The sequence below is a fragment of the Acanthochromis polyacanthus genome, chromosome 22 (assembly GCF_021347895.1).
Source record: "Acanthochromis polyacanthus isolate Apoly-LR-REF ecotype Palm Island chromosome 22, KAUST_Apoly_ChrSc, whole genome shotgun sequence".
NCBI classification, from domain to species: domain Eukaryota; kingdom Metazoa; phylum Chordata; class Actinopteri; family Pomacentridae; genus Acanthochromis; species Acanthochromis polyacanthus.
The window spans coordinates 12,268,411-12,282,577 of record NC_067134.1 but is presented as its reverse complement, the minus strand read 5'-3'; the positions used below and the strand labels follow the sequence as shown (position 1 = coordinate 12,282,577).

General features: G+C 40.1%; 1 protein-coding gene across 1 annotated transcript in view; it reads right to left on the bottom strand.

Annotated features, from left to right (window-relative positions):
* Positions 1-10,420, bottom strand: part of nlgn4xa (neuroligin 4 X-linked a) — a 158,714-nt gene extending 148,294 nt beyond the window's left edge. The window contains exon 1 of the mRNA XM_051943089.1: positions 10,046-10,420. The gene's annotated coding sequence lies outside the window, so the exon portion shown is untranslated. The remainder of the gene's footprint in view (positions 1-10,045) is intronic.
* Positions 10,421-14,167: the final 3,747 nt, after the last annotated feature.

The following is a 14,167-nucleotide window of genomic DNA, read 5'->3' as shown; positions in this document are numbered from 1 at the left end:
TGCATAAAAACAAAAACTAAGGGATGCCTTTACATTAAGAAAACAGAGATCCATAAAGAACCAAGGATTGATCCCTGAGGTACTCCGTCTACTGCAGCCACACAGAATATACACATAATCACAGTAATTCAGTAATTTGATTCTATTCATTTCATATCTAATTCTTTAACACAATTTGATGTAGTAAAATGCACCATACAAGCACAGCACTGCATATAGTCAAGTAGCAAAGGCCTTTGTCGTCAGGTCACTGTCATTTCAGTTCAAAATGTTCGAATGTTTAGTGGTGCATACAGAAACGTATTTTCAATTAATTAAACACTACAAATTAACTGCATGGTGGCCTTTGGAGCCTTTAGGACCCCTGAGGGTTGGGGGCAGTTTGATCCCTGCCAGAAATACTGTGACAAATACTGGAATAAGCCCATAAAACACTTTTATTTTTCAGTTTTGACAAGTGGTTACTCTTTCATTGAAAATAGTCCTCAACAAATGTTGCATTTGCTCCTGTTTGGGCAACCTTTGATGAAATGTACAGTGTCCAGCTCCAGGTAAGCCTTTCTAAAATAAAAAGGAAATAAAATCAATTTGTTTGACATATTCATGTCCTCGTTAATAAATAATGTCTTTGGTTGGCCTTGTTAAAAGGTGGTGATGCACTAATATGTTGTTGAATTTGGTCTTTTCGTGGTATTTGTTGACAGAAGAACACTTTAGTGATCCTGTAATAGTATAATTTAAACTACTTCCTGTTTATAAACATCCTAAAACCCCAAATTTCTGGTTGTCCGACTTCGGTAACTCTATATTACTAATGTCTCATTTAGTGTTATTACGGCCAAGGGTACCTGAACACAGGAACTCAAAAATAGAGCCTAATAAATTCTCACATTTTTACCCTCAGCTTTGGCTCTTTGTGCTGATTACATTATGCATATTTGCATATTAATAAGAAAAACTACATTAACTTAGGGTTCATATTAATATCACAAAGGTTCCATGAACACAGGAGAGAATTACATGGCTGCTAATTTATTAAATAGCTTCATATATGGCTTTAACTCCATGGAAATTGAGGTATATTTTCATTGATTCTGATGTAACTAACTGCAGATGTGTTGCCTTTTTGCACGGCACACACTGTTCATCACTGACTGTTTTCCTACAAGTGCGGTTCTATAATTGACGACAATATGGAGAATGGAAGCGCCTTGCATGGCAGCACAGAAATCATCAAACAGTAAAAGCAGTGAATACAGCGAAATGAAATGAAATTGTTGCTCATTGTTAGCTGAGGCTACGTGCTTGTAAATGTTTCTGTGATGAATCGATGCACAGTAGACAGTGTTTGCCAGGACGTGGCACTCTATGATAAACTGAGGACATAAAGGACACTTCAGGCTGCTTGGCCTGAATGCAGAGAACTCGGCTGTCCTTGGCAGAATATTGTGAACATTGTTCCCGCTCCTAATGATTATATGAGATAAGTCTTATGAATGTCAATGAAGGCGCTCGCTGTCATTTGCATTTCAATCATTCTAAAATGATCCCGTCGGCAGCTCCCTGTGCTCCTAAATACAAAATGTCACTTACGTCTTGAACCACTGCGGCTCATAATCAACTGCAAATACATGAAACATACATGATGTATTCGGGAAATCTTCAAAATCCCTAAACTGCATGCAGGTTTGTTGTCTTATTTGGCAAGAAAAACTTCTGAATCCTCTATTGGATCACAGTTTTTGTTACAAAAACATCTCTGCATTGACGCCAATAAGGAAAAACTCAATATCAGGTTCATGCGGCAAGCTGAAAGCATCTAGCCTAGCCGCGCTAGACCTATGTTCTGAATGCTGAAGGCACAAGGGTCTAGGGCCGCTCGACAGGGAGGGAGCCGGGCTAAAAGGTTGTCTTTCAAATCACTCTGCAGCAACGGGGTAGGTATACAACCAATCAGCGCAACAAATAGGCTGACGGAGTTCCCAGAGCGCCAGCGGATTATGGCTAAGTCCCATTAGCTTCCCAACCAACGGAGCCAACTGGTGTATTAAGGATTTGCCATATCCCGTTGGCATAAGTCCAAATACGTCTTTCTTCTCAACGAAACACTTCAGTGCCGTCCTTTGTTTATCTTTCAAGTTGAATTTTAGCTTCAAATCTTTAAGGGCTGTGGCCAAAGTCGAGTCGAAAGATAACTGTTTATTGTGCGCCGGTTGTTTCTGTCAGAATCGTCGCGCCTCTGTCGTCACTTAGTTACGCCCGCCTTCTGACTCTACACTTCATGGTGATTGGTCCGGCCAGTTTTAGGAGCATCCAGCCTCGAGCCTTATGGAGGGTAACTAGACCCACCCTGGCAGAGAATTAAATTCGTTGCCGTGGGTTGTCTAGCGCGGCTAGGCTAGAAAGCATCTCCAGTGTTCTCACTTTGTCTTTTGACATATTCCACAACTGTGATGAAGGACTTAGTTTCTTAGTGTCAGAATATACCAGCATTTGGTTTTACTTGAAAAGTAGTTTATGGAGGTGAATAGAAAAACAGATGAATTTTGATGTTTTCATGTGATATTTACCATTATTACAACATACGCTACCGTAAAAAGTTTGAGGTCACTTAGAAATGTCTTTTTTTTTTAAAGAAAGGCATTTTGTTTGAATGAAGATAACATTAAATGAATCATAAATACAGTCTAGACATTGTTAATGTGGTAATTGATTATTCTAACAGGAAATTGCTGATTTTTAATTAAATATCTATACAGGGGTACAAAGGCCCATTTCCAGCAACCACCACTCCTGTGTTCTAATGCTACATTGTGTTAGCTAATCATGTTGAAAGGCTAATTGATGATTAGAAAACCCTTTTGCAGTTATGTTAGCACGTGAATAAAGTGTGAGTTTTCATGGAAAATGTGAAAATGCCTGGGTGACACCAAATTTTGAATGGTAATGTAGCTGGATATCATCTGCAAAGCATACAGTGTTATAATAATATTGGTGAAGGGGCTTCTTACATTACAAGATTTTATTTTATTTTTTATTTTTTGCCCCGGTGACCCCAAACTTTTGAACAGTACTGTACAAACTTAAACAACCTTCAAAACATACAATATCTTTTTACAACAATATGCTATTTACCTTGTTATAACATGAGATGTTTTGCATTTTAAATTATTTTATACATGATTTTTACTCATTTTTTACAGTGTCTCTCCTGTCTGAAATGTCTTTTACTGTGGCTGATGGGCTTCACACCATTATTCCTTTCACTCTTTTTCCCCCAGCTATGATAATTTGGTTTCACAGTCATTTGAATACATTTCTGACTCTCTAAGTGAGACGTCGTTTCATTTTCTCCACATGAAAACATCATGTTCATATAAGCTGTATTACATTTTGTCTTAATCGATCTCAAGTGAAACGAGGCTTCATCTGTTCACTTCCAGATATGTTAGATGTTGGACAGCTGCTCACTGAGGACAGTATAGAAAGATAATAGGGATGTTCACTTCTTTTCAGCAGTCGAGGCTTATTTATTCCGGTTTACATGCTTCTTATTCCTGCAACAAACCTGTCCGAGTCTGACTGGCTCAGGTGTTTTTCCAACCCTCACGTTTTAAGATCTGGAACGAGGTTCTAAAAATTTCACTTCTTCCCATACACATTGTGATTTCTTTTTGTTTGTTTGTTTTTGGGAGAGGACAACTTTGATGCCTAATTAGGAACGGACAATTGTTATCTGACTGGTGAGTGGGAAAAAAGACTGGAAGCCAAGTTGAGTTATTCTCCTGCAAGTCAGAGCTAATAGCAAATGGCACTTTAGGAAAATGAGGCCGCTTTCTGCATTAGTGGGCTGCAGAAATTAGACAGCATAGATTCTTTGGCTGCAGATATGTTGCTTCAGGATTGAGTAAAATATTCATATTCTTGGATACACTGGATATTTTCTGAAGTTATTTACAAGACACTGAGTTTGTTGACCTGCAGGCTCCACATGTGCCCATCAAATAGAAGCAAAACACTCAAAATGAAGATACGGTTGCAAAAAAAAATCGAAGCAATGCAAGTTCAGTTATTTATGGCTTTTTACAGTAGTTACATGACGTTCAAAATACTCTGCTCGTAGAAAACAATCTACTTGGTTTCATCTAAATCTGGCTTTAAAACTCTTTAGTTCTAGCCTAGCCCTGCTAGACCCATGTTTCTGAAGGCACAAGGGTCTAGGGCCGCTCGACAGGGAGGGAGGCGGGCTAAAAGGTTGTCTATCAAATCACTCTGCAGCAATTGGGTAGGTATACAACCAATCAGCGCAACGATTAGGCTCCTAGAGCGCCGGAAATCAGAGGATGCGGTAGGTCGGTGAAGCCTTATTTATACAGTCAATGGGTGAAGCTCAAGTATATTACAGACATGTTAACAGAAAGATTATTCAGAGTCGGTGCTAATGGAGCTCAACGACTGTTGTCGTTTTTGTTGTCGACCCTGGCAGAGAATTAAATTCGTTGCCGTGGGTTGTCTAACGCGGCTAGGCTAGTTGTTTCCGGTTGTTTCTGTCAGAATCGTCGCGCCTCTGTCGTCACTTAGTTACGCCCGCCTTCTGACTCTACACTTCATGGTGATTGGTCCGGCCAGTTTTAGGAGCATCCAGCCTCGAGCCTTATGGAGGGTAACTAGACCCACCCTGGCAGAGAATTAAATTCATTGCCGTGGGTTGTCTAGCGCGGCTAGGCTACTTTAGTTCACTTTTCTCAATCTAATTTTTGCTTCACTGCTGTTTGAACTTCATTAACTGTGGAGTGGAGACTCAAGGCATCTCCATGGACAGCTGCCTAGCTAGCATCTGTGACAGCCTACATGTGAGGCTTCCAATGAACATCAGTAAATTGCAGTGCTAAAACCAAATTAAACCATTTTAAGGTTGGTTAAGTTTGCTGATGTAGCAGAGCATCACAGGTGAGTAGGTCAAGAACCATTGGAAAGCTGATAATCCAGTCATTTTTGCTGTATTTTCAGTTCTGACTCTAACAATTGGTGTTATATGGGAAGATTCGTGAAAGATAACATGCCATTCAAAGTTGTAGGTTGGGCTTCAGAGGGTTAAACTAAATATTATTCATTTCCGCTGCTGGTCCCATTAAAATATAGTCTTCTAAATGGTCTGCAAAATGATATGCTATGAATGCACGGTTTACATGTGCTAATCCTCATCCTCATTCTCATTATCTTTTCAACATGTGTGAGTCTGTGCATATTATTGATATTCAAATACTAAAAGCAAATCAAACCTGGAGTTAAAGCTTACACCATCCATGGGCGATTTGCACTCTTAAAATCAACATTTGCACTAACATTCTGTCTGAGTTATGAAATTATATTCTACCAACAAAGTACTTTGAGTTGGGGGAACAATCTTTTCTTCTTCAATCAAATTTACTTCTAATTATCAATTTCAACTCTTTGCAGCTGAATGGAGACTAGAAGCTTCTCTGCTCACAGCTGCCTGGCTAGCATCTAGCATAGCCTGCATGCGAGGCATTCAGGGAGCATCAGCAAATTGCAGTGTGTTCTGATATGCAGATGTGCAAAAAGTAAAGAGTTTTGAGTACAATTTAATTCAAATTTGACCTCTTGTAGTTGCATTGCTCTCAGGTAAAGCCTCATTTTTATGCAGATTTATACATTAGTGGGAATGCAGCACAACTTGAGGGTTAAAACGAAAATGATACAGGCTGCTCATGAAAGAAGCACATAATCTGTCAGCAGATTCTTGCAAGTGTTGCTACTAGATGCCACAAAGCCAGATCTGAATGCCGTCCAATGCAAAAAAGAAATAAAAATCCAGATACTTGTGTTGAAAAAGGCTCCAAACAAAAACAAAAATGTCTTGTTTTTACTGATGTTAGTTTAGATTTCCTATGCAGATACTCTCTCCTACAGCACCCCCATCCTACTAGAAGCATTCAGTCTTCTCAAATTGAAGTCATCTGTTATATATATATATATATATATATATATATCACAAAAAGCATCACAGTGTCACTTATTTCAAATACCACAGTGACCACACAGCATGTAGTTTCTATTAAAACTAGTATTTTTTTGTTGGCAAACTAATGCCCAATAGGATTGATTCTTGAAGCTGTGATAAAATCTTCAACAAAAGCTTTCTAACACTTTAACAATCCACCATGAATTGAAGTGAAAAAAAAACATTTCTTGGAAGCAATTCCCTGGAGTTTTAAACCACCTGACTGCGTGCCAGTTTGGTTTCGAGCATTAAAATGAGTGTCGGAGAAGACACTGCCTCCCTGTAGCAGCATGTGAGGATGTGGAGCTAACAGGACACAGTATTTTCCCTAATGTCACAGCAGTCAAAGCTCACCTCTGGTCCAGCTGCTGGTTTGAACAGAAAACTAAACTGCAGGAGCCGGAGAATGAGAAGCTCAGGCTTGACAGAAATATGTTTCCAAAAGCAGTTTGTGTCCAAACATGGAGGCAGTTTTACTAAAGGCCAGTCATGTTTGTTCATTTTGACCTCCAGAAGAGGTGCCTTCTTTTCATTTTTGCTTCTATTAGGTCTGCACAATTAAATAATAATAAACAAACAAAAAAAATACAAGTTGCATCATTCGTTTTGAGTTATGACAGCTTCCAATTAAATTATGTTCTCCCAACAAAGTACTTTGAGTTGCAGGAATTAACGTTTCATCTTCAATCAAATGTATTATAAAATTTTCTGTTAAACTGTCTGAAATTGTCCAGTTTTGTAAAGATAAACATCCTAAAGTCAGGGTGGATAAAACAAGTTATGAAGCTAATTTCAATTAAGTTGCCTCAACTTTAATTCAGTTTTAATCAACCAACACAGATATTTGAGTTTAAATTACACATAAAATTAAGTTGTCGCACTATTACTTAATATCTAAAAACCAACATTTGAGCAAAGAAAACCAAGCAAAAAAATCAGTTTGCATCATTCTTTTTGCGTGACGACAATTTGAAATGAAATTATGTTCAACCAACAAACTATATTAACTTCAAATGTATTTTAAATTTTTTAGTTTTAATTGTCCAGTTATGTTAACATAAAGTGAGAAAAGATGAAGTCATGAAGCTATTTTCAGTTAAGTTGCCTCAACTTAAAATTTGTTTTATTCCACCAATGCAGACATTTGAGTTTTAATTACACATAAAATTAAGTTGATGTAACATTATTTAATCACGGTCACCTCCTGAAATAATGCTAGTAGGTTTAACAAAGTCAGTAAATTGGATTTTCTGTTAAAGCTCATGTAATCCACAGGCAATTTACACTTGAAAAAAACAACATTTGGGCAAAAAAAATCAAACAAATAAACAAAAAAACACAATTTACATCATTTTTTGAGCTTCGAATTAATTTATGTTCAACCAACAAACTATATTAAATTCAGGGAATTAGCATTTCTTCTTCAATTAAATGTATTTTTAATTTTCAGTTTGTCCATATATGTTAAGACAAAGAGAGAAAAAAAATAATGTTATGAAGCTAATTTCTGTCAAGTTGCCTCAACTAAAATTTAGTTTTAGTCATTTTTTGATCAACCAACGCAGACATTTGAGTTTAAATTACAGATAAAATTAAGTTGATACAACATTATTTAATTACGTCCGCCCATCAAAACAATGTTACAAGGTCCTGGAATTACCTTGAAGAGTGGAGTTAAAGAACAACATCGAGGCATTTTCTGAAAGTAAATTTGCAGCTGCTGCTTGAACGAATCATCCATCCATCCATTCTCTATACACCGCTTTATCCTCACTCGGGTCGCGGGGGGTGCGAGAGCCTATCCCAGCTGACTTGGGCGAAGGCAGGGGACACCCTGGACAGGTCGCCAGTCCGTCACAGGGCTACATATACAGACAAACAATCACACCTACGGGCAATTTAGAGTTATCAATTAACCTCAGCATATTTTTGGACTGTGGGAGGAAGCCGGAGTACCCAGAGAAAACCCACGCATGCACAGGGAGAACATGCAAACTCCATGCAGAAAGATCCCAGGCCCACCCCAGGATTTGAACTGGGATCTTCTTGCTGCAAGGCGAAAGTGCTAACCACTACCCTACTGTGCAGTTCCTGCTGCTTCTACCTGTAAATGATGTGTGTGTATGCATTTGGTTCAGACAGATCAGCAAACAGCTGAACATGTAGATACACTTTAATGCAGGAGGCCTGTAGTGGAATGTTACAGAGGCAGAGCAGCAAAGCAAGAGGGACACGTGCCTCTCATGATGCATTTGCTCCAATTTATTATTTCTCCACTGAATAATTTCCTTTTGTGCGCTTGAGAAAAAATCAGCAGGAGGGACTGGGGCCAGCATTAACATGCATGAGATCAAAACAAAAAAGAAAGGCAAAACTGTATTTTTTAAAAGGCACCCACGGATTAAATTCTCCCGCAAAAAGAATGAAAACCAATCTCCTGCATTAGTCCCCTGACATGATTTTTTTATCAAGAATTTGTGATGTTATTGGAAACATGCAGGAGTGGATTACGATGGTTTTAATGTTTCCAGATCAGGTTTGGATGAACAGGGCAGCTCGGAACAAAAATCTTGCAGGACAATCAAAAGCTGGGAGGGAAAACATGCTTGGGAGAGGAAGACTGTTTGATTGGAACGTCATAAATGATGTATTTTGTGTGGGTTTTTTTTTTTTTTGTAACCAATAACATGCTCTTTCCTGGAAATTGTTTCTCAAGCATTGTCAAACAGCAAGTCAAGTCAGACCATTTGCACCTGCTTTTTTTCTGTTTCTCTGATAGAGATGGCGAATGAAAGCATCTTTAGCTTTACACCAGAAGATATTTAGCTCTTTAGGAATTCGTCTCCTTGCAGATTGTCAGGTGTTGCAGCTTCTCTTCTTCCAAACAACCCCCATCCTTCATGCAAATGTACGAACAAATGCGCTATTTTCAGGTGACGAGGGGCCTTTTGCACCAACTTCAATACTCTAGAAACCTCACAAGACACTCCAGATGTTAGATTTTGGAGGTGATATGTGCACACAAGGTCATGCCATGTTGTGGAGCTGCAGTCTAACCCATCCAGCGAGAATACGGGCCGCAAAATCAGAGCATTAGCTGTTGTGTAGCTGTAAAAAATGCACGCAAGGTACTAATAAAAAATAAAAAAAAAAAACGAAAAAAAAAACACTCCACTACCTCCAACCCCTCTTTCTTTTTTTTTTCTCTTTTGCAAATCCCACATCCAGATATCCACACCACCATCTTGTGGCTGCTTGGATTAGAGATGCGCGCAAAGAGGTGCAGCTGGAAGATGCCTGCCGCTGCACCTCACACAGGAAGAGTTGTGGGAAAAACGCATGTGTGAGATGTGTTTATTCTTCCTTTCTTTTGGATTTCAGGAGGGGGGGGGGGGGGGGTAAGGTTTTTGCTGTTGGATAACAACCACCTCGCTCCTCTCCTGTCCTCTCTTTCTCTCTCTCCTTCTGCCCCCCTGACGCATTAAAGTTAACAGAGCTGTTGCTTTGGCACAGACTTTGGTCAACGCACCATCCTCTATTTTGCGCACTCCAACACTGAATTACGCACAGACAAACCACCATTACCACTGCTTGTTTTGGCGATTGCACTTGTTTTTTTGTTGTTGTTTTTTTTAAAAATCAGTATTCACAAGTGCACACAAGTGCGCAAGAATAACCCTCTTCTGCTCATGCTGCTACTGCTGCTGCTGCGGGGCTTTTTCAGATCCAAACCTCGTCCTGCCGCCAAGTACCCCTCCACCCTCCCCCCTTGTCGATTGTCAAAATGGCTCAGTTTAGGTTAATGTCTGTGTATGATTTGTCGGTGGATTGCGAGGCAGAAGCGCGTCCGGACAAGCCGTCAAAAAGGATAGGAGGAGGAGGGAAGGAAGGAAGAAGAGGAGGGTCAGCGCCTGATAAATGCACACAAATTCAGCGGCTCGTCTATAAATTTAGATTTTCCTCTGGTTTTTTTTTTTGCCAGCGAAAAGCTGTAAGGCTCAGCATCCAGCCGGGACTTACCTCAGCCTGTGTCTCCACCGTCTGACTCTTTAATGTAAAGTCCTGACTTCGGGCGAAACCACATAAGGAGAAAACACAGTAAAGTCCAGCCTGCTGCTCCGCTAAATCCAAAGTCAAACGCGCCAGTCAGTCCGTGCGTGCTCCAACTATACGTCCTGTTGTGTGCGTGTGTTTGCCAGTGGATGTGTGTGTGTGTGTGTGCGTGTGTGCGTGTGTGTGTGTGTGTGTGCAGCGGGGGGGGGGGGAGAGAAAAGAGATGCGGCTTTATCAGCACAGAAGATGTTTCAATGAGTCATTGCAGAGGCACTGGAAACGGTGCTGAATCTAATTGCTCTCATAGAGCGAGTGTATTGCGCGGACAAGATTAGTGATAGAGAAACCAGGTCTCTCTCTCTCTCTCTCTCTCTCTCTCTCTCTCTTCCTCTCTCTCCCTTGCTTGCCATTGGACTACATCGACTGAAATTTACTAAGCCTGCAGCCAATGGATTGCCGCATTCTCTCCATCACCCTTAACCAGCCGCTGTGTTGTGGCAGCTCTGGCATGGAAGCTCCAACATGGCACCAGCAAGTCCCGCTCTTCAGAAACCACAAGTACTGTAGCTCCACTGTGCAAAATCTTGGTTTGAGTGCATAGCAGGACACTGAAATGCTCCCTTTCAGGTGGCAGCTGACCTGGCAGGGCTGGATTCATCCAAAGTGGAGCCTCAGGGCAAACTGAGGCACCTATTGTTCAAAAATAAAGAAAAAGGAAGAGAATGTTAAAGGAAGACTGATGAAAGACTCTTAACTGGTCGCAAAAAGTCTGAACTGCTACACCTGTGCTAGCTTTCATGTCAAGTACAGTAGTTACAGTAAAAATGGTAATTGTTCAACCAACTTAAATGAATTGCTTCAATATGTAACATGCAATTTTGTTAATTTGACCTAAACTGAGATTTTGAAAAACGTCAAATTAATGCCACTGATTTAGGTTAGATGAAGTTAAATCCCTTGATGCCTCTCAAATTAGTATCGTTGCAACTCATTTTAAGGAGCATGAAGTTTCCAACTTTTCAGTTCTTCTTCTTGACAGTGTCATTCTGCTTGAATAGTGCTTCATTTGCAACAGAAACGGAGGGAGAATCAGATGTGCAATGCTAAGTGAACCCGATTTTTAGACATGTCTGCCTGGGAGGAGACCCCAGGGTAGCATCTAGTCTGACCTGGGAAGGCCTTGGGATCCCCAAAGAAGAACTAGAAAGTGTTGCTGAGACGAAGGATGTCCTGAACGGCCTGCTTTGTCTGCTGCCTCTGCGACCCGGCCCTGGATAAGCAGAAGAGGATGGATGGATGGATGGATGGATGGATGGATGGATGGACCATCCACCCTGATGTCCTCACGTTGAACTTTTTCAATGCTCCACCAATATTAAAATGCTATTTTTCTTGGAGGAAATAGTGGGTAATTTCAAAAATCAACCACAAACGTTTTTGAAGTAACATAGGCTTATGTTAGCATTAAGTTCGTGTCTAATTCATAGACTGTATATATAGTGGACGTAGCATCTGGCTCCAGAATTGAAGCCAACCCGGAAGTGTCAAAAACTTGCAATATCCCGCCGTCCGCTAGGGTTGGCTCCAAAAAGCTTTTTCTCCATAGACCCCAATTCATTTTTGGAAAAAATAAAATTTGATAGACTGATTTTCTACAGCTCAGGATTTTTTCCCCGTTAGTTTTCATGGTCAAAATGAGAGATCAGGTGGCCGATCTTAAAATAAACCAATACTGAATTTTAAATAAATCGTTAAAGTTGGCGGAGCCAGGGGGCGTGGCTATACTTGATAGACAGCAACAGAAGCCTCTGCGGTAAAATGTGGGCGGGATAAGAGAGTCCTCAGCCAATCCTGCCCCTAGTTGCTCTCCGGTCCAGTCTGTTTGATGACGCTTTTTACGTCACTGGCTCGGAAGTAGCAAAATCTGGGCTTCATTTTCTCGGCGTTGAAACCAACGGGTGACGTCACGGTTAGTTTATGCCTGGTCTAATTGGGGTTCCAGGACATTAATATGCTCAGTGATCCCTTTGAATATAGGTTGTTATTTTATTCAGCATTTACAAAATGAAACATTTTCTTTTCATCTTTCCTGGGCCCTTCTAGTTACCTCAGCATTTCCTGGTATCATTGTAAATACAGGCCCCATGCATGCATTTCACAAACAAGTTATATTTGATCACAACAAAGCAAGGACAAGCATATTTGGTAATCTATTGATGATATCTTTATCCTTGAACGTTTCATTGTAAATATTTATAAAAGCCTAAAAATGGATGCTAAAGCTTTCTGCAGGACTCTCTGTGAGACCAAGGTCGAGTTCATTTTAAATCAGCATGAATTTAATCAGCATGTCAGTGAAAACAGGGCAGGATTGAAAAGTGGAGTCAGAGCTGGAGGAGGAGGAGGCTGAGAGCTGCACACAAGACAGGCCTCCCTTTGATATCGTCATCATTTATTCCCTCTCCCAACATCATAACCCTCAGCGGTCGGGGGTATCCTCCACACCTCTGAAGTATATATCAGCTTCAGTCGGCGACTTGGCCCAGATTGACTGGGTGACTTTCATGAGACTGATGATGGAGACATCACTGCGGCCCGAGTAAAGCCGAATCAAATGTTACAGCTCCACCTGCAACCTGTGGACCTCCGAATATGACACTGAAATAGCATGCATGATACACGTCGGAACTGGTTGTTTCTTCATCCACACTACAGCCGGTCTGTTTGCTTTAGATAAGAAATATGCTCTGTGCAAATTGTATTCCAGATAATTGGTATTAAATGTAATAAAAATGCCCCAATAACGCAATGTGGGAACAATTTGCGAAATGGAAAATTCAGTATAATTATAAGTTTCAGGTCATTTTCAGGTCAGAAGAAAAAAAATAGCATTGTTAACGGATTCCTAACTATTTCATTTAAAGTTGTTGAATAAATATTTCACTCAGAATTATCTCATTTTGTTGGATTTTATTGTTTATATTTGTGTTGTATTAATTTGCCTTAATAACCAGTGGATTTTGGAGTCTAGATGTCTCCTAATCTGTTAAACTAGTATCTCCTGTAAAGGTCCATTATCACCTCTCATTAATTGCAGCATTTTTCCCCCTAAATTAAACAGTAGGTTATTTCCTACTATGAACAACTGAAGTAGAAAAAAACTTTATAAAGACTGTACAGGAAAATTCAGGCGCAAAAGTAGAAACTCTGTGACCACTGAAACTAAATTGAGTACACTGTGACTGCCATATAACCAGAGGTGGGTAGAGTAGCCAAAACTGTACTCAAGTAAGAGTAACGTTAGTTCAAAATAATATCACTCAAGTAGGAGTAAAAAGTAGTCATCCAAAAATTACTCAAGCAAAAAAGTATTTGGTGAAAAGACTACTCAAGTACTGAGTAACTGTTTTATTGTATTTTCTGATTTATTGTTTCGGAATGATGTGATCAGACAGACAAAAATGGTATTTCCAAATAATAAAATGAAAAAAATAGCAAAAATGAATAACAGCTTTACACATTGACAAGTTAAGACACAAGAAACACAAACTTCCAAATGTCAGTTTTTCACAACATATAGCTTTTGAAAACAAATACCTGTAGTAAGGTAACGTTTGTATGTTTGAACAGCGCAAACTAATTCCAGTAACAAGTTAAACTGTATTTCACTTCCCTCCAAATGGCACAGGTTCAGTAGGTAGAAAATAACAGTACAGCTTGGGCTGGCCCGAATAGTCAGGCATCGTGGTGGTATCCGAATATTAATTTTGAGACCCCCCCCCCACCCTTTATCACGGGGACCTACCAAGCCTGATGTCACGCTTCACTTCGGCCATGTTAGTAAACAGAAGACAAGAACTGAAGACGGAGATATCCATGCTAATGCTATGCTAACGTTGTTGAACTCCGAAGCAAGATTGACTAAGTGTGAAGAGTTTGTGCCGCTATGCCGCCACAGTTTGCATGTGGTCATGTGACTGCAGGGCAACATCTGGTGAAACAGAGTCAAGTGATTTTTGTTGCTTCGTCTGTCTGATTGGTGAAACACAGTCTTGTGGTAGATCCACTGGGGCTTCTCTCTGGCAAACT